Raw genomic sequence first — 19,768 nt, forward strand, 5'->3', positions numbered from 1 at the left:
TTTTTTAAAAAAATTAATAAATGGTAGAGGAATGCTATTTAAAAAAAAACACCAAATAATATTTTTATAGTCTTTTAGCGTGCATGGAAGATGAGTAAAATGCCCTCTTTACGCAGCTCTCTCCATCTTTCAAAACTTCTGTTTTTTTTAATTTAAAAAAAGCTTATTTTTTGCAATAAAATTTATATATTTTCTAGCTACATAATTCCTTTAAAAATATCTATTTATTTTGTAAAGAGAATTATGGCAAAGCGTCTCAGTGCTAAGGAAGTAACTGATTCTCTACAGGGAGTGCAGAATTATTAGGCAAATTAGTATTTTGACCACATCATCCTCTTTATGCATGTTGTCTTACTCCAAGCTGTATAGGCTTGAAAGCCTAATACCAATTAAGCATATTAGGTGATGTGCATCTCTGTAATGAGAAGGGGTGTGGTCTAATGACATCAACACCCTATATCAGGTGTGCATAATTATTAGGCAACTTCCTTTCCTTTGGCAAAATGGGTCAAAAGAAGGACTTGACAGGCTCAGAAAAGTCAAAAATAGTGAGATATCTTGCAGAGGGATGCAGCACTCTTAAAATTGCAAAGCTTCTGAAGCGTGATCATCGAACATTCAAGCGTTTCATTCAAAATAGTCAACAGGGTCGCAAGAAGCGTGTGGAAAAACCAAGGCGCAAAATAACTGCCCATGAACTGAGAAAAGTCAAGCGTGCAGCTGCCAAGATGCCACTTGCCACCAGTTTGGCCATATTTCAGAGCTGCAACATCACTGGAGTGCCCAAAAGCACAAGGTGTGCAATACTCAGGGACATGGCCAAGGTAAGAAAGGCTGAAAGACGACCACCACTGAACAAGACACACAAGCTGAAACGTCAAGACTGGGCCAAGAAATATCTCAAGACTGATTTTTCTAAGGTTTTATGGACTGATGAAATGAGAGTGAGTCTTGATGGGCCAGATGGATGGGCCCGTGGCTGGATTGGTAAAGGGCAGAGAGCTCCAGTCCGACTCAGACGCCAGCAAGGTGGAGGTGGAGTACTGGTTTGGGCTGGTATCATCAAAGATGAGCTTGTGGGGTCTTTTCGGGTTGAGGATGGAGTCAAGCTCAACTCCCAGTCCTACTGCCAGTTTCTGGAAGACACCTTCTTCAAGCAGTGGTACAGGAAGAAGTCTGCATCCTTCAAGAAAAACATGATTTTCATGCAGGACAATGCTCCATCACACGCGTCCAAGTACTCCACAGCGTGACTGGCAAGAAAGGGTATAAAAGAAGAAAATCTAATGACATGGCCTCCTTGTTCACCTGATCTGAACCCCATTGAGAACCTGTGGTCCATCATCAAATGTGAGATTTACAAGGAGGGAAAACAGTACACCTCTCTGAACAGTGTCTGGGAGGCTGTGGTTGCTGCTGCACACAATGTTGATGGTGAACAGATCAAAACACTGACAGAATCCATGGATGGCAGGCTTTTGAGTGTCCTTGCAAAGAAAGGTGGCTATATTGGTCACTGATTTGTTTTTGTTTTGTTTTTGAATGTCAGAAATGTATATTTGTGAATGTTGAGATGTTATATTGGTTTCACTGGTAAAAATAAATAATTGAAATGGGTATATATTTGTTTTTTGTTAAGTTGCCTAATAATTATGCACAGTAATAGTCACCTGCACACACAGATATCCCCCTAAAATAGCTAAAACTAAAAACAAACTAAAAACTACTTCCACAAATATTCAGCTTTGATATTAATTAGTTTTTTGGGTTCATTGAGAACATGGTTGTTGTTCAATAATAAAATTAATCCTCAAAAATACAACTTGCCTAATAATTCTGCACTCCCTGTATGAACTCAGACTCTGATTTCTTCACTAATGATGCATTTGGTATATAAACTAAATATTTCTAGAAAGTACACACCAAGCCACATCAAATGATGGGCCACAGGTATTGTTAGCACAAAAATAGACAATGTAAGTGGAATATGGCTCTTTGCTAAAAAATATATATATTTTTTGCAAAGCACCATATTCCATTAATTGTTGCGCATCTCAGTTATGTGCTAGAGATACATGTAGCCCCTCATTTGATGCGCCAAAGGGTGTACTCTCTAAAAATGTATACTTTTTGTACCATATTTTAATTAGCAAAATGGCTAGAACTGTTTAATTGCAGACATTGCAATCTTGAAATTGTCTAAAAAATAGCCTTTCAACTTTTATGGGTTATGTCTGCAATCAGACAGCTGTAGAAACCTGGGAAACTAAGATAAATTAAATAAAGTACATTTTTGGAAAGTACACCCCTTGGCGCATCAAATGAGGGGCTACATGTATTGCTAGCACAAAAATAGACACTAATATTAAGTGGAATATGGCTCTTTGCTTAGAAATTTTTTTGTGCACCCCAAATTAATGTTAGAAATACTTGTAGTCCTTCATTTGATGCACCAAGGAGCGTACTTTCTGCAAATGTGTGCTTTGTGTACCCCATTTTAATTTCTCAGGTGGCTAGAACTGTTTCATTGCTGGAAACAGTTCAGTAAGTTCTAAGATGCTGTTTTTAATCATTTATTAAATTGACCTGCCTGCAATAAAACAGTGGAAAAAAACAGTGAAATGTTCTTAATTTCTGCTTGTTTCAGACAGATTACCTACTACAAATATTTATCCACACAGGTTTTGTTGATGGAGCTTAGAAAAATAAAATCACATACTATTATTTATTGAGTGAGGAGTAAACAAATACAACTTTTTTCACATTGTGGTATTTTCTTTTTAAATCTGATGATACATAAACATATAATAATGGTATACTTTGAATCTGCTTGGTCTGCTGAAAAAAAAGATATAGTTTGTATAGTTTATTCGAACAAACTTTCCTTCTAAAAGTGTTAAAACGTGAACTGCAACAAAAAGCTCAAAACCAGCTTAGCACACAGGTGGGAAATGGCTTAGCAGCCAAAGGGTTTAAATTATCAAAAAACTTAACATAACTATTTAAAAAAAATAAAATGAACTAAAAAAATAACTAAATTTACAATATCAAAAAATCCTAACTGCAAAAATATTTAAAAACTAACATTACAAAAAAACCTCTAAAATTACGAAAAATAAAAACAAAATTATCCAAAATAATAAAAATTTAACCTAATCTAATACCCCTATAAAATCTAAAAAGCCACCCCAAAATAAAAACACCCCCTAATCTAACAATAAACTACCAATAGCCCTTAAAAGGGCCCTTTATAGGGCTTTGCCCTAAGTTAAACAGCAAAACCTCCCACACCCAACCAACCCCCCAAAATAAAAAAAACTAAGTCTAAATAAACCTAAGCTACCTATTGCACCTATAGCAGCATTTGTATAGGCATTTCCCTTAAAATGGCAATCAGCTCTTTAGTGCCTATTAAAAATTTAAAAAATCCCTAATCTAAAAGAAAAACCCAACGAAAAAAATAAAATAAAAACCTAAGTCTAACCTCGAAATAGGTACTCATCATTCTAGAAGTCAACGGGTGAAGGTCTTTTTCCATTTGGCTCCATCTTCATCCAGCGTGGGGACATCGATCTTCATCCGAGCGAAGGCGGCGTGGAGCGGACATGGCTGCAAAGCATGAACGGCAGCCGCACGGACATCCAGCATGGAGGATCCTCTTCATGGATCACCGCCGCTCTTCATGGATCACCGCCGCACACTAAAGATTGAATGCAAGGTATCCGTTTTATATTTGGGGTACCTTGCATTCCTATTGGCTGAAAAATTCAAATCTTCCAATAGGATGAGAGGTGCTCAAATCTTATTGGCTGATTTGAACATCCAAAAGGATTTAAGCAGCTCTCATCCTTTTAACTGATTTGAAAATTTCAGCCAATAGGGAATGAAAGGGTACCCCAATATAAAACGGGTACCTTACATTCAATCTTCAGTGTGCGGCGGAGATCCATGCTCCACGCTTGATGTCGTTGTCGTCGCCAGTCCTGCTCAGCTCCATGCCGCCACAGCTCTGTGCCACCGTGATGAAGAAGGAAGATGTCCCCACACTGGATGAAGATGTAGCCGCCTGGATGAAGACTTGTCACTGCCTGGATGAAGATGGATGTCTGGACTTCAGGAATGTTGAGTACATTTTTTAGGGTAATGCCCATACAAATGTCCCTTTAGGGGCAATTGGTAGATTAGGTTTTTTATTTGGGGGGGCTTGGTTGGGTGAGGGGTTTTACTGATAGGGGTACTTTGTAATTTTTTATGTAAAAGAGCTGATTTCTTAAGGGCAATGCCCTACAAAAGGCCATTTCAAGGGCTATTGGTAGTTTATTGTTAGATTAGGGGGTGTTTTTATTTTGGGGTGGCTTTTTTGTTTTTATAGGAGTATTAGATTAGGTTTAATTTTTATTATTTTGGATCATTTCATTTATAATTTTTTGTAATCTTAGATTTTTTTTGTTTTTGTAATTTTAGACTTAGGGTTAATAGTCTAATTAGTGTGTTTCTATGTGGGGGGGCGGTGGTTTAGGGGTTTATAGGTTTAGTAATTGCGATGTGGGGGGGTCGGCGGTTAATACGTTTATTGTAGTGTTGGGGATGTGGGGGGTCGGCAGTTTAGGGGTTAATAACTTTATTTAGGTGGACGGCGGATTAGGGGTTAATATCTTTATTTAGTGTGGACGATGTCGGGGGGCGGCGGATTAGGGGTATTTAGACTAGGTGTTTATGTTAGGATGTTAGATTTCTACATAACTTTCTTGTCCCTATAGACATCAATGGGGATTGCGTTATAGCATTTAGCAGCACTCCAATAAAGTTATCTTCAAATTTTTATTGCATATCCAGGAGTACAAACAGATAGCTATCTGCTATCTGTTTGTACTCCTGGATATGCAATAAAAATTTGAAAATAACCTTATTGGAGTGCTGCTATTCACTTTTTGTTTTGGAATTTGTTTGCTGGGCTGTGCAGTGCCTAGCTATAGCGTGCACCCATCTAATAACAGTGTGAGCTGGACTTTTATGATTGATGCGTTATAGCATTTGCCATTCCGCAATCGCAGGTGTTAGTTTTTTCGAAAACTCTTTCTCCTTTGATGTCTATAGGGGAAAACGTGCATGAGCACATCAAGTCAGGACTTGGCTTTTGTGCGGTATGGAGCTTATCGCACCATATCGCACAACACAAGAAGGTTTTTCTGTAATGGCAGTGCTATGGAAATTTTTTTGCGTTATTTATGCACCGGGATTAGCGCAGAACTTGTAATTTAGGTGTTTGTTTAGACATAGATAACATTAGCAAGTCTACTTTACCCACAGGTTCAGCACATTTTTATGGGCATATCCTTGAGAACTACAGATGAAGGTTTTAATGAGCAAAAACAGCTGTTTCAAACATAACAAATAAAGAAGGAACAATTTCCCATATATTTAAAACTCTGCAGTAGGTATAACAAGAAATTTGAAACACATGAAGGGGAAAACATATAGATTACAAGTACAGTGTCCCTTTAACAGTTACCCAAAAGACAAAATTAGTCACTAATAAAAAAGGGCCTCCCTACCTAACATTAACCACTTAGTGACCAGATCATTTTTCAATTGTCTTACCGTTTGGGACCCGGGCTATTTTTACATTTCTGCTGTGTTTGTGTTTAGCTGTAATTTTCTTCTTTCTCATTTACTGTACCCACACATATTATATACCGTTTTTCTCATCATTAAATTGACTTTCTAAAGATACCATTATTATTATTATTAAAAACACACTTTTTCTAACTTTGACCCCCAAAATCTCTTACGCATCTACAACCACCAAAAAACTCCCAAGCTAAATAGTTTCAAAATTTTGTCCTGAGTTTATTAATTATTAACATTTAAAAAAAAAAAACAAAAAAAAAAACAACAACATTGTTTCCATACTGTAGAGACCCCCTCCCTAATCATACCTCCCTCCCCCTCCCATATCGCTTTCCAAAAACGAATCCCACAAAGGATTCCCTTCCCCCACCTCCCTCCTCCCTCCTTCCCACTCACTGACAGGATGTAGCGTGGCATAGCGGTCCCACCTGCTCCCGCCCCCTTCACAAATCTCCTCCTGCCCTCCTCCCACCTTCTCCAGCGATGGGCCGACCCACCGACCTATATAGATGATATTTTCTTATTTGGAGAGGCTTTGAGTAAGAAATAATAAATCATTTGAAATGTTGGGGAAATAATAATTGTAATACTTTTGGATATTGCAATATATAAATTCTTAATTGTTATATAATTATTCATGCACTTGCATTTGTTACACATATATCCTTATTTTGTATACACTGGATTTATAGTACTATTAAGAATGAGTTTGTACATATTGCGCTAGATTACAATTGTTTGCGTCTGAGCGGGTATATTGAGATGGTTTGCGCTCATCAGGCTTACCGCTCGTATTACAAGATGAAAGTAAACGTGATCGCATGAGTGCAAACGCGATTTATGCTAGAATCATTAACGTGATCTAAGTGTTTAGCGAAAATAAAAAATTGTACAAAACATCAAAAATCCATTACAAAGTACAGTTACACTCATAACAACAATATCTAATTAAAATTATTTTTTTTTTAAATTGCACACAAAAGTTATACGGGCTCAAAGGTATGAGATCTTGGATTTAAAAAAAAAAAAATTGTCTCTATTGTTTAACATAGAGATACATACATATATATTGCTAAAGATGGATATGTATGTGTATATATATATATATATATATATATATATATATATATATATGTATGTATGAATTTATATATGTATATTATGTATTTACAGATATATATATACACATATAAACACATACATACAAGTGCATACATATACAAACATATTTATAAGTGCATTGGATCCCTTTGCCATTAAAGGGACATTAAACTCTAAACAAATGCTAGATAGATTGATGCAGTCAAAGAAAATCCTAGTCGGAGAATAACGTAGTTGTATTTTTTAAAGTGTAATCTTCTTATTCTTTGTTGAAGAGATAACTAGATAGGTTGTGTGCACGTCTGGCACACTACATAACAGGAAATGGTGATGCCATCTAGAATCCTTACTAATTTATAACATTGCTACAAAACTGATGTCACATAGTACTGCAGACACGTGCACACTCCTGAATTTACCTTCCTGCATTTCAATAAAGGATAACAAGAAAATGAAGAAAATTTGATAATAAAAGTACATTGGAAAGTTGAAAATGATATGCTCTATCTGAATCATGTTGGGTTTTATGTCCCTTTAAAATCACAATAGAAAAGTTTAAGCTTTTTGATAGCAACTTTCCAGTAGAAACTTGCTTGCAAAGTGGGTTTTTCAAATGTTTGTAAAATATTCACATACCTTTTTTTATCAGGGTAATCCCACAGGATAGAGTGAGAACCATCTCAGAAACCTTACAGACCAGACCAATGGGTTGACCATGACTGTTCTTGGGCATTCTAGAGTGGCCAGAATTCATAAAGACCTTATATTTATTTTTTGCCTACGTTAAAGTGGACTGTTTTATATGTTTGTTTCAGTTTGCTTGCAACCTACTACTGTGATGAAGGTTGGATTTCAAATCTTTTTTAATTCCACAATTTTCGAGTTGTGATGTTGAGGAAAGTTTATTCAGTAAGATATTACTTTCATTTAAAAAAAAAAAAACAAAAAAAAAAAAACGATTACACACAGTTTCTTCTTCAAGCTCATAAAAATAAGATATGCAACACATTTTTATAAATGGAAAATAAAAATCACACTGTCCCTGTTACTCAAAATATAAAATTAAACATGATTTTTTTTGGTGTGGTTTACAAGAAGACTCTGTTTGTATGCATTTAGCAAATTGTTGTCTGGAGTCTACTAATTTTAACTTTTCCATAATAGGCCAGGTGAAAATGTTATAAAATACATTGATAGTAAAATATGTGATGCCTAAGGTGTTGCATGAACTTAAATGTTTGTAACTTGGAATAAGTGACAGTTCCTTTAAAGGAATGTGAAGTGCTTTAGATAATGATAGTGTAAAATATTAGTCCGGTTTCACTTAAAATATGAAAGAAAGTAAAATGTGTACTTATTTACTCACAGCAAGCACGTTTGTGAACAAGATTGTGAGTTTATCCTGTATATTATGAGTTTCACACTCAGAAACTACCTTTTATACTCTTTGGAACATCAGGGTAGGGTTTATAATTCATACTTTTTTTGCAAATCTCATTAACTGCCTAGCTGATAAAAACCTCAGATAGAGTAATAGACACTGGTCTCTGTTCTATAGCATTTATTGACCAATGTCAATCAGTTTATCAAACTGTGCAAGCTTAACTGGGCTTACCCAACAATACAACATTCTACAGTTATTCTAATGTATATCCCAGGATAAGGAAGACTGGACTTACTTTTTATTTCCATTGGCTTTCAGTAAAGGGCTGGACTGTGACCTAGGGAAATAAAGAGATACTATCTGCTGAATTAGCTTTTACTCATTTAAAACTTGCCTTTTGTGCTTGTAAATTGGAATGTTGATTTGTGACTGAGTTCAATAATGTAGGTGCAAGCACCGTAGTCAACATAATTGGACTTCACATGCACAGAGTTGTGTCCACTATAATGAAACAAAAGTACAATCTCGTTTAAGGGTTTCCTAGGCAGATACAATGTTGCAGGCAGTGGGTTCAAGTTTTACAGTTTGATTGATGCTAAAATCCAGTAAAAGAAGATATAAGTCCTATACATAGAAGGCTGTAGTCGCCATCTTGTTTTCAGACTATTCCAAAATGGAAATGGTGCTTTATCAAACAATATAAATAAATGTTGTCAAAAAAATACTTGTCCAAGTTTAAATGTGACCACATAGAGACATAAATATGATGCACAGTTTGTCCATCCTGACAACATAAAAGATGCATTTAGATGGTCTAACAATTGTGTGGATGGAAACAGACTACAATAGGTTCCTATCAAATTCACATTTCTGAGAAACCCTTTTAAAACCTGATTTTAAAGATGCCAGTACTGTTAGTGACAATCACGACAGTGCAAGTGTGACTTACAATCAAATATTGAAATGAAAAATAAAAAAATGCCATTTGTAGATGTTGAGTTAACAATTGAATTATGCCAATCATTCCAAGATATCTATAGCATTCATTGGGTTAATCAGTGTTAAGGATGGATTCCGATTACCTTATACTAATGTCACACATGTAAATGAGTATTTGCCCTGGACAGTGAACAAAGTGATTACTTGAATAGACCTTTACTGTAACTTTAAGAGCTGTGAATAAGGTATTGTATATGTTTGGTGACCTCCCAGTTTTTATTTTGAAAACACGTAATTCGCACAAAAAAGCCTTTTTGGGAACTTTTCTGTTGAAAGGGAGTTTAAGGATGTTAGCTTTTTAAGAAACAAAACAATATTTATATTGTGATCACTCATGGAACTTGATAATTTTTTTGGTTGAAATTGAAAACCAAGAGCCATTTCGGGATCAAATCACTGACATATTGTGATCAACCCCACTGTTAGACTATATAACCATAAAAAGGATAGGTGGTGAATCCTAGGAAAATACAAGGTTCTGGTCAGGAAGTAAAGTTTGTTGGTATGCTATGACAAAACTATTGAGGCTTTTGTAGCCAAACCAACTGCTTCTAGCAGTAAGGAAGTAGAAATATTTGTAGGACCATTGTGCTTTTGGTAAACGTTTCTACCACATCTGAGAGACTATAAAGAAACCCAAGCTTCATTGGGGAACTGAACAAGAAACTCATGCAGGCTTCAAAGAAACAATAAAGTATCATAAGGAAGTACAGAAGGGATTGTCATTCAGCTTGGATGTCTCTATTTCTCCCAATGTCTTGGCATGGAGTTTATTTCAGATTCATTCATATACTTCTGGAAAGAAGACAATACTTACTGGGTACTCACAAAAAAAAAATAACAGGAGCCCAACAAATATATACTTCTTTGAAAAAACATGCACTATGAAAGTATTTACACAGACACTATGCAGAATAAATAATAGATGGAGGATGTGTTAAAAACCAAGGACTTACTATAAAATCCTCCATAGCACAGAAATTCACTGAACTGAAATGGAAATGGTATTTACAAGAGAGGGGAGGAGTGAAAGCAGAATCCATTAAAGGGACAGTATAATGTAAATTTGGTTTTAAAAATGTGTGGGAAATTGCTCCTTTAGAAATTAACATGATATCCAAAGTAAACACACTCAGTACAGTAAAAACTTACAGTTTTATGCAATTGTAACAGCTGAATAAATACAACATTAAAAAAAAAAATGTTTACTATTAAAAACTTGATTTGCATGTGCAATGTTTAAAAAACATAATAGGCTAGATTACAATTGGTGCTCTAACTTTTGTGAGAAAGCCATATCTGCTTTTTACGCTTGACAGAAAGAGCGCTTGTATTCCAAATTGAAAGTAAATGATAGTAAATGTAAATGATAATGCTAGTGCAGTCGCAAATTGGCATGACTGAAAACCTTGTGTAAAGGGAAGTGAGTTAAAAAAAAGTTGCACCAAACACAACATAAACACATTTAAAATGACAGTTACACTATCTGATAAAAATCATACATATAAATATTCAAAGAAAATACTTAAGTGTTCAAAGTTATGTGGTATATGGCCATGTATTTGACTGCAAAAGGCATACGCTGTCGGCATTTAACATTGCACAAGTATTTCTGGTGAAATTCTTGTGCAATGCCGTCCCTGCAGGGGGTGTCAATCAATCTGATATTATCGGATTGGGATGATTATGTCCGCTGCTTTTTAACTTCTGTTTCCGGCGAGCTGGAAACTTCGGGGGTAGATTGCAGCATCCGCTGTTTAATAAATCTACCCCATAACCTTTAAATACTTTGCAACATGCCACTGAGATAAAGTAATATAAAGAAAGCTATAAATCTGAAGCTACAGCACTTGGCTTAAACTCTGAACAAATATAATTCAAAATTAAATGTTTACAGTGTCGTTTAATTTGTATTTGCTTCTAGTTTCCTATACTTGATTTTATATTACTGTCCGAAAAAATAAATCAAAATCAAAAGTATATTTGAGGATAAAAGAACCAATTTTTTGGTATAAAGATGAGGATACATGGCTTCGATAAAAATGTAAAAAATTATAGTACAAATCTGGAATGTGGATTAAGAGTTTGTTTGGTGATTTCAGGTAAATAAGGTGGTTAGAAATAGGTTAATGTGATGGATAGGATTGGTTAAAATATCTAGTCTAGTAACATCTCCTCGGAAAAGTAGTCACCATTTGGGTCAATTTGTAGAGAAATAGGTTTCTTTCATACAGAATATGACATATCAGAAGAACTGTCTGCCCTTTACTTTCATGTCTTCAGCAGTGGACCATGTAGCAGGTACCCGGGACTCCGGTTTCAAAACATTTATTTTAATCAATTTAGGTTTATGTGTTAGACTTACTGAGTTTATAGTTTATATTCCATTTGCTAAATATATTTTTACACAGACTAAACAGTTGCAAATAACCATTTTCAAAATCAAAGTAATCTCAATTAATCAGAAAAAAAGCTTTTCTAAAGAATTTCTAATCATTTAAACTGTTTTACCTCATAAGGAACTTAGGGCCCGATCATCTAAACTTTGCCAGATCAGATGTGATTTTTCTTGCCGACCCTTGCAGGGGCTGCCCTGGTGGAATTATCGTAGAAAAGGGTCAGTCCCTCCTATTGAAAGTAATGGAGCTAACTGGAAAGGGAAACTTTTGCTCTATGGAGCGAAGTTAGCAGGGAGCAGGGGGCGCACTTTAAAAATTAAATCACGCAGCCAATATTCTGTAAATCAAATTATGCTTCTTTCTGAATATAGCATCTTCCAATTGCTTAAATATTTTTGCATATGTTTTTCTATTAGGGTTATAAGTATTTTGAGTGTTCTGAGAAAAGCTTGCAACCTTTAGTTTGTGGGGAAAAAACTGTGAGATCTCTAGTGCAAAAATATAGATAGAATTACGCTGGAATTAGAGACAATTTCATATACGCCCATGGAATGTCTATGTTCAGCCCATTTTTAGAAGAAACAATTATGCTTTGTATTTTGTATGAATTTCTAATATGAATTTCTAAGTGATTTTTGCACATCCAGTTTACTTACATTATGATTTACTCTGTGCATAATTAATATGATCTATTTCTGTATAATTTGCATACAAATGTTATGTTTTTGATAAAATACAATTTTTGATGCACCTTAACAATACATTTTTTGCTGAGATTTTTGTGTGAATGGTTCAATTATTAGTTCTGGAAAAAAAATTAAAATATGGATTTTTTGTGCACTTTTGTAATATATTCATCTTCTCCCCATACGAAAATGCAGTATACGCCCCTTAGCGAGACACCCTGTTTTCAGTCTAAAAAGTGTCTTTAGATCATCTATCAGGGAAATAGAAGTACTGGCGAGCATTCTTAAATAATCTCAGCAGCCCAGATACCTTTAGATCATCTGGCCCTTAGAATAAAGACTCCCCTTATTAACCCTTCACAATCCTTCAGAAACCACTTTTTACACCCAGTTTTAATATGGTTGATTAAATTATCTCATTCAAGACCTATTACCTGTAGAAAAGTAATTCTGGCCAATTTTACATAGCATATCCAGATTTTTTACATCATTTTTTCTGAGCTGTCAGTCATATATATGCTCAGTTAACAGCTTAAGAAACTCAGCCAATTTTTAGTTTTATTAAAATGCTAAAGCAGTGTACAAATCTCACTTTCAATCTTATGTTTACAAATAAAAATAACCATTTGAAAAGTTTAGGTATTATAAAAAATATTGATGCAAAATGATGCAGTAAAAGCAGCAATTGCATCCTTCAATAAATTGAGCTTTTCAAGATAGAATACAAGGCTGTAATTGGAATATATGTTGAATAGACTAACTTATATTGTTAAAAACGCCAAAAATTAGCTGAATTGAGAACTATGATTTTCCACTTTACTGTTAAAATATTGTTATCCTGAGTTGTTGAATGTTGATTGGTGAATCTCTTTCAAGATATCTTTTTTATATAAGAAACCACCTTATGGTTTATATAAAACCGGCATTAAAGGGGACATTCTATTTAAAATTGGAATGCACTTAGATGTATTTCCCTTTTGTACTGAAGCATTTTTACAATATACATCTACTAGCAAAAATGCTTCCAGTAAAAGTTATAGCTATTTCAAGAGTTTATTTAAAGGGACATAAAACCCCTCAAAATATTTCATGATTCAGATAGAATTTACAATTTTAAACAACTCAATAATTTACTTTTATTATCAAAATTACTTAATTCTCTTATATATTGTTTTTTTAAGGAGCAGCAATGCACTACTGAGAGCTAGCTGAATACATCTGGTGAACTAATGAATAGCTACAATTATGTGCAGCCACCAATCAGCAGCTAGCTTCCAGTAACACATTGCTTTGCCTGAACCTACCTAGGTTTGCTTTTCAACAAAGAATACCAAGAAAACTAAGCAAATTAAATAATATAAGTAAATTGGGCAGTAGTTTACAATTACAAGCTATGTCTGAATCATGAAAAAACATTTTTGGGTTTCATGTCCCTTTAACCTCTTCACCCAATCTGACATATATATACGTTGTGCGGTATTTTGGCTATCGTACTGCACCACATATATATACGTTGTTGCTTCAGGATGCACCAGCACTCTCGGCTGTTATGTTACAGCCGAGATCTGGAGCTCCTGAAGCTTTAGGCATCCGCAGCATATGGAGCCAAAGCACGATCGGTGCTCAGCCTCCATATGAGGGCAGATGCCTGATTGTTACAGACAGGGACACTGTGTGTGTCACCATCTGTAACGATCTTCTGCTGGGGGCCGGCGGGAGGTGTGGGTGGGAGGCGGGTGGGCGGCCCAGCAGGGGAGGTGGGAGGGAGTGGAAGGGGCCTTACACTACGGGGAAAAAAAGGGACAGGGAGTGATGGGGCAGCTACACTATGAGAAAGGGTGTGTGGGGGACCCTAAACTAAAGATCGTGTGTGGGGGGACACTACGCTTCAGAAAAGCAAAAAAAAAAAAATTTATATATATTTTTTTTTTTTTTTTTTTTTTTTTTTAAAAGGTTTTCAGCAGCTGTCTGCTAGTACCTAAGATGGCGGCAACAGTTAGGGCAGGGAGGTTTAGAGAGCTGTTTGGGGGGGATCAGGAAGGTGGGGATAAAGGGGATCCTATACTGCAGAAAATCTAAAATATATATATATAAAAAGACTGTCTGCCACTACCTAAAATGGGGTTGACCAGTGGGGGGTGAGGAAGGGCAGAGAGCTTTTTGGGAGAGATCAGGTAGGGATCAGGGGTTGGGAAGTGTCAGATGGCAGATTAATCTCTACACTAAAGCTAAAATTAACCTTTTAAGCTACCTAATTAACCCCTTCACTGCAGGGAATAATAGAAGTGTGGTGCACAGCTGGTATTCTAATTACCAAAAAGCAATGGCAAAGCCATATATGTCTGCTATTTCTGAACAAAGAGGATCCCAGAGAAAATTTTACAACCATTTGTGTCATGATTGCACAAGCAGTATGTAAATAATTTATGTGAGAAATCCAAAGTTTGTGAAAAAAGTACCAATTTTTTTTCTGACGGTGAAATGGTGGCATGAAATATACCAAAATGGGCATAGATTAAAAAAACAAGGCTCTATTTATGTTTTAATGGAGTGATAGCAAAAAATGTTAAAAATGCTCTGGTATTTTGGGCAAGTTTTTGTCTGGAAGTCCCCGGAGTTAAGCATGCTCTGTGCATCAGCATTTTAACCTAGCACTTGCTAAAAGAGCCTAAAGCACTTGTATCATCTGGTAATGACATGACACAAGCCCCTCTGGCACTCTGAGCATCTGCAGTATTTAAACTGCTGGTGCACTGACAATATCTAGCTATGCTTCACATGCACATGCAGAGAAAACATTTAACACTAAAACAGGGATAACTTTTACTAGAAGCAATTTTGGCAATACATGTATATTGCAAATATGTTTCTATTCAAATATGTAATTCATCTATGTGTATTTAAATTGAAAATTTCTCCCTGCAAAGAGGGGTCTACTTCACACAAATAAGTGACAACTGACTTAAAAACACTATTATCACTCAAATTAAAGATACAGTAAACTCCAAATGTTTTATTGTTTAAAAAAATAGATAATCCCTTTAATAACCATTCCTCAGTTTTTCACAGCCAGCATGGTTATATTGATATCATTTTTACCTCTGTGATTACCTTCTATCTAAGCCGCTGCCGACTGCCCCCTGATCACATGACTTTTTATTTATTATCTATTGACTTGCATTTAAGCGAATTAGGGCTGTGTTGTGCAGAACTCTGGGAGTGAGCACAATGTTATCTATATGGTCCACATGAACTAGCAATCTCCTGTTGTAAAAAGTTAATAAAAAAAGCATATGATAAGAGGCTGTCTTTAGTGGATTAGAAACAGGCAGACATTTAGAGGTTTAAAGGGACATTAAACCCCAAAAAATATTTCATGATTCAGGTAGAGAATACAATTTTAAACAACATTCCTATTTACTTCTATTATCTAATTTGCTTCATTCTTTAGAAATCTTTTGTTAAAGAAATAGCAATACACATGAGTGAGCCAATCACATGAGGCATCTATGTGCAGCCACCAATCAGAAGCTACTGAGCCTATCTAGATATGCTTTTCAGGAAAGAATAGCAACAGAATGAAGCAAATTAGATAATAGAAGTAAATTAGAAAGTTGTTTAAAATGGTATTCTCCATCTGAATCATGAAAGAAAAAATTTGGGTTTAATGTCCCTTTAAATGTTATAAAGTATATTAATATAACAATGTTGGTTGTGCAAAGCTGGGGAATGGGTAGTAAATGTGTTATCTATCTTTTTAAACAATAACAATTTTGGTGTTGACTGTCCCTTTAATGGTACTTAATGAATTAAACATGGAAAGATAAAAGGCTGAGTTAATTCTAAAGGAATTAATTCCTGCAACATAGATACATAGGTATTGCAGACATTAAAGTCAGCCCTCTCACTGTAGGTGAGATAGGTAATTATATTATTTGATTTATAGAGGCTATCAGCGTGTTTCCTCTATCCACTTTACTAGATAGACCATGTGGGTTTTTAACATATAGTTGGTGTTTCATAGTACAAATTCTTTATAGTTTAATATAAATAATCAGCCCTAGGTGGGTAAATTACAGTGACGGTACAAAAGGAAGAGGGATTATTTTCTTTGTTTGATACGTAATGATCATCTCTGGGGGGGTAAAATGCACGCAAGACACAGAAGGAATATGCATCATTTTCTTTTTTTCTTTTGAAATGTTAATATATCTGATGTCTGTAGATGGGTTAAGTAGATCTGACTGGAGAGATGTGTGAAAGTTCATTTAACTTGATGTGTGAAAATCCTTTCAACTAGAAATTCCTTTGACAAAATCTGATAATCTGAAAACTGATAAAACCACATGGCTGATATGATCATGCTGGTTTATAGTACAGCTATAGTTTTGTACATTTTCTTCCACAGTGTTTTATCTACCGTTATCAACTACTTAGCAAAAAAAAATCTGAAAATGAATAGTTGTAAAAGGTCAACATTATATTACAGTCAATAGCTCTCTAATATTTTTGACTATCTGTCAAGAAACCATATTTTAATAAAGTTGGTTGACACCAAAGTAATTTGTATAAATTTCTCTTGTAATATACTATTTTCTTATTGCAAAAATGTACCTCTTATTAATACATTATGTTCATAATGTGAAGTATTCAAGTTATTTAACATATTTGTACTGTATGTTATATCCCTATGGTGTATTGCTTCTCTTAGTCTATCTATCTATCTATCTATCTATCTATCTATCTATCTATCTATAATCATTATATCTATCTATCTATCTATCTATCTATCTATCTATCTATCTATCTATCTATCTATCTATCTATCTATCTATCTATCTATCTATCTATCATCTCTATCTATTATATCTATCTATCTATCTATCTATCTATCTATCTATCTATCTATCTATCTATCTATCTATCTATATATATATCTATCATCATTATCTCTATCTATTATCATTATATCTATCTATTTATCTATCTATCATCATCTCTTTCAATCAATCTATCATCTATCTATTTATCTATCTTTCTATCTATCTATCTATCTATCTATCTATCTATCTATCTATCTATCTATCTATCTATCTATCTATCTATCTATCTATCTATCTTATGGTCCATACAAATAACTGTCACCATTTATCACAATTCTTTGCCAAGTTACTAATAAGTACTTAATATAGCAAATATAAACACCAATGCCCAGGTATCTAACATTTAAGATTATTTCCCCTTTTTTTATTAATAAGAATTATTGCAATACTGCTGATCCATTGCTTTATTTTACCCTAATATAATACATTTGATTATATAACTGTAAGCTATTTTACCATAGTCCTACACCAGGTTCAGTTTCTAGGTAAATCTGATTGACTAAATTGTGAAACAATCAGGATTAAGGGCACACAACTGACCAATCACTATTGCTTAAAATATTTCATAATACGAAGTGAACAGCAGACCAGTGACAGACATTCAGAACAGTGAGGAAAAATACTTTGAGATTGCTGTGGTCAAAAAGTCTATAGATGATAGAACCAAGATTAAGGTAGGTAAAAAAAACATCTAGGTGATTGTAGGTTTCTTAAGTGGGGATCATGGTGACAGATGTTTTTTATAGGTACTGGGGAAACCATTGGTTGATTGGGTTCCTTGTTTGATAGAGGGTGCACTTGGGGTTTGAGTAGTGGGATTCATTTGTGCTAGGAGGTCTGGGTGGTAAAGCACTGGGGTTAATATTATAAGGGTGCAGGATTAATAATGATTTATGTAACTGGATTTATTATCAAATTCATTGCACTGTTGGATTGTGCAAGGTTACATTGGTTGATGCAGTGTGATTAAGGTCAATTTAAGAGTAAGTGAGAGTTTAGTGTGGAGATCCAGCCTGACTTGTTCACAGTCATTATATTAAATGGTGCTCTTTATGCCATGCTTAAGTTGTATTCTTCCATGTTCTGTGACCTTTTATTTGTGTTAAAGGATGATTCAGATAAAGGGGCATATTTATCAAGCTCCAAACGGAGCTTGATGCCCCGTGTTTCTGGCGAGCCTGCAGGCTCGCCAGAAACAGCAGTTATGAAGCATCGGTCACAAAGACCGCTGCTCCATAACCTGTCCGCCTGCTCTGAGCAGGCGGACAGATATCGCCGGAAATCAACCCGATCGAGTACAATCGGGTTGATTGACACCCCCCTGCTGGCGGCCTATTGGCCGCGAGTCTGCAGGGGGCGGCGTTGCACCAGCAGCTCTTGTGAGCTGTTGGTGCAATGCTGAATACGGTGAGCGTTCAGCGAGGTCCGACAGACCTTGATAAATATGGGCCAAAGTGTCTGATTTTAAACAACTTTCCAATTTACTTCTATTAACAAATTTGCTCTCTTCTCTTGCTATAATTAGTTAAGTGTAAAGCTAGGTAGGCCGATAGGAGCTCAGGAGTGTGCATGTGTCTTTAGCAGTCTATGGCAGCAGTGTTTGTATTTATGCATAAACTACTAAAAATTATGTTTCAAACACTGCTGCCAGATGGTTAGAGACACATGCACACTCCTGAGCTCACCAATGATTACTCTTTAATAATGGACACAAAGAGAACTAAACAAAATTGATAACAGAAATAAATTGGGAAGGTGTTTAAAATGGCATGTTCTATCCAGTTAATTTAACCCCTTAATGACCGGACCATTTTTCAATTTTCTTACCCTTAATGACAATGGCTATTTTTACATTTCTGCAGTGTTTGTGTTTAGATGTAATTTTCCTCTTACTCATTTACTGTACCCATACATATTATATACCGTTTTTCTCGCCATTAAATGGACTTTCTAAAGATACCATTATTTTCATCATATCTTATAATTTACTATAAAAAAATGTAAAATATGAGGAAAAAATTGAAAAAAAACACACTTTTTCTAACTTTGACCCCCAAAATCTGTTACACATCTACAACCACCAAAAAAAAAACATTCTAAATAGTTTCTAAATTTTGTCCTGAGTTTAGAAATATCCAATGTTTACATGTGCTTTGCTTTTTTTGCAAGTTATAGGGCCATAAATACAAGTAGCGCTTTGCTATTTCCAAACCACTTTTTTCCAGAATTAGCGCTAGTTAAATTGGAACACTGATATCTTTCAGGAATACCTGAATATCCCTTGACATGTATATATTTATATTTAGAAGACATCCCAAAGTATTGATCTAGGCCCATTTTGGTATATTTCATGCCACCATTTCACCGCCAAATACGATCAAATAAAAAAAAAAACTTAAATTTTTCACAATTTTAGGTTTCTCACTGAAATTATTTACAAACAGCTTGTGCAATTATGGCACAAATGGTTGTAAATGCTTCTCTGGGATCCCCTTTGTTCAGAAATAGCAGACATATATGGCTTTGGCGTTGCTTTTTGGTAATAATAAGGCCGTTTAATACTGCTGAGCACCACACTTGTAATATGCCCAGCAGTTAAGGGGTTAATTAGGTAGCTTGTAGGGTTAATTTTTAGCTTTAGCGTAGAGATCAGCCTCCCACCTGACACATCCCACCCCCTGATCC

This window comes from Bombina bombina, chromosome 4 (genome assembly GCF_027579735.1).
Source record: "Bombina bombina isolate aBomBom1 chromosome 4, aBomBom1.pri, whole genome shotgun sequence".
Lineage (NCBI taxonomy): Eukaryota > Metazoa > Chordata > Amphibia > Anura > Bombinatoridae > Bombina > Bombina bombina.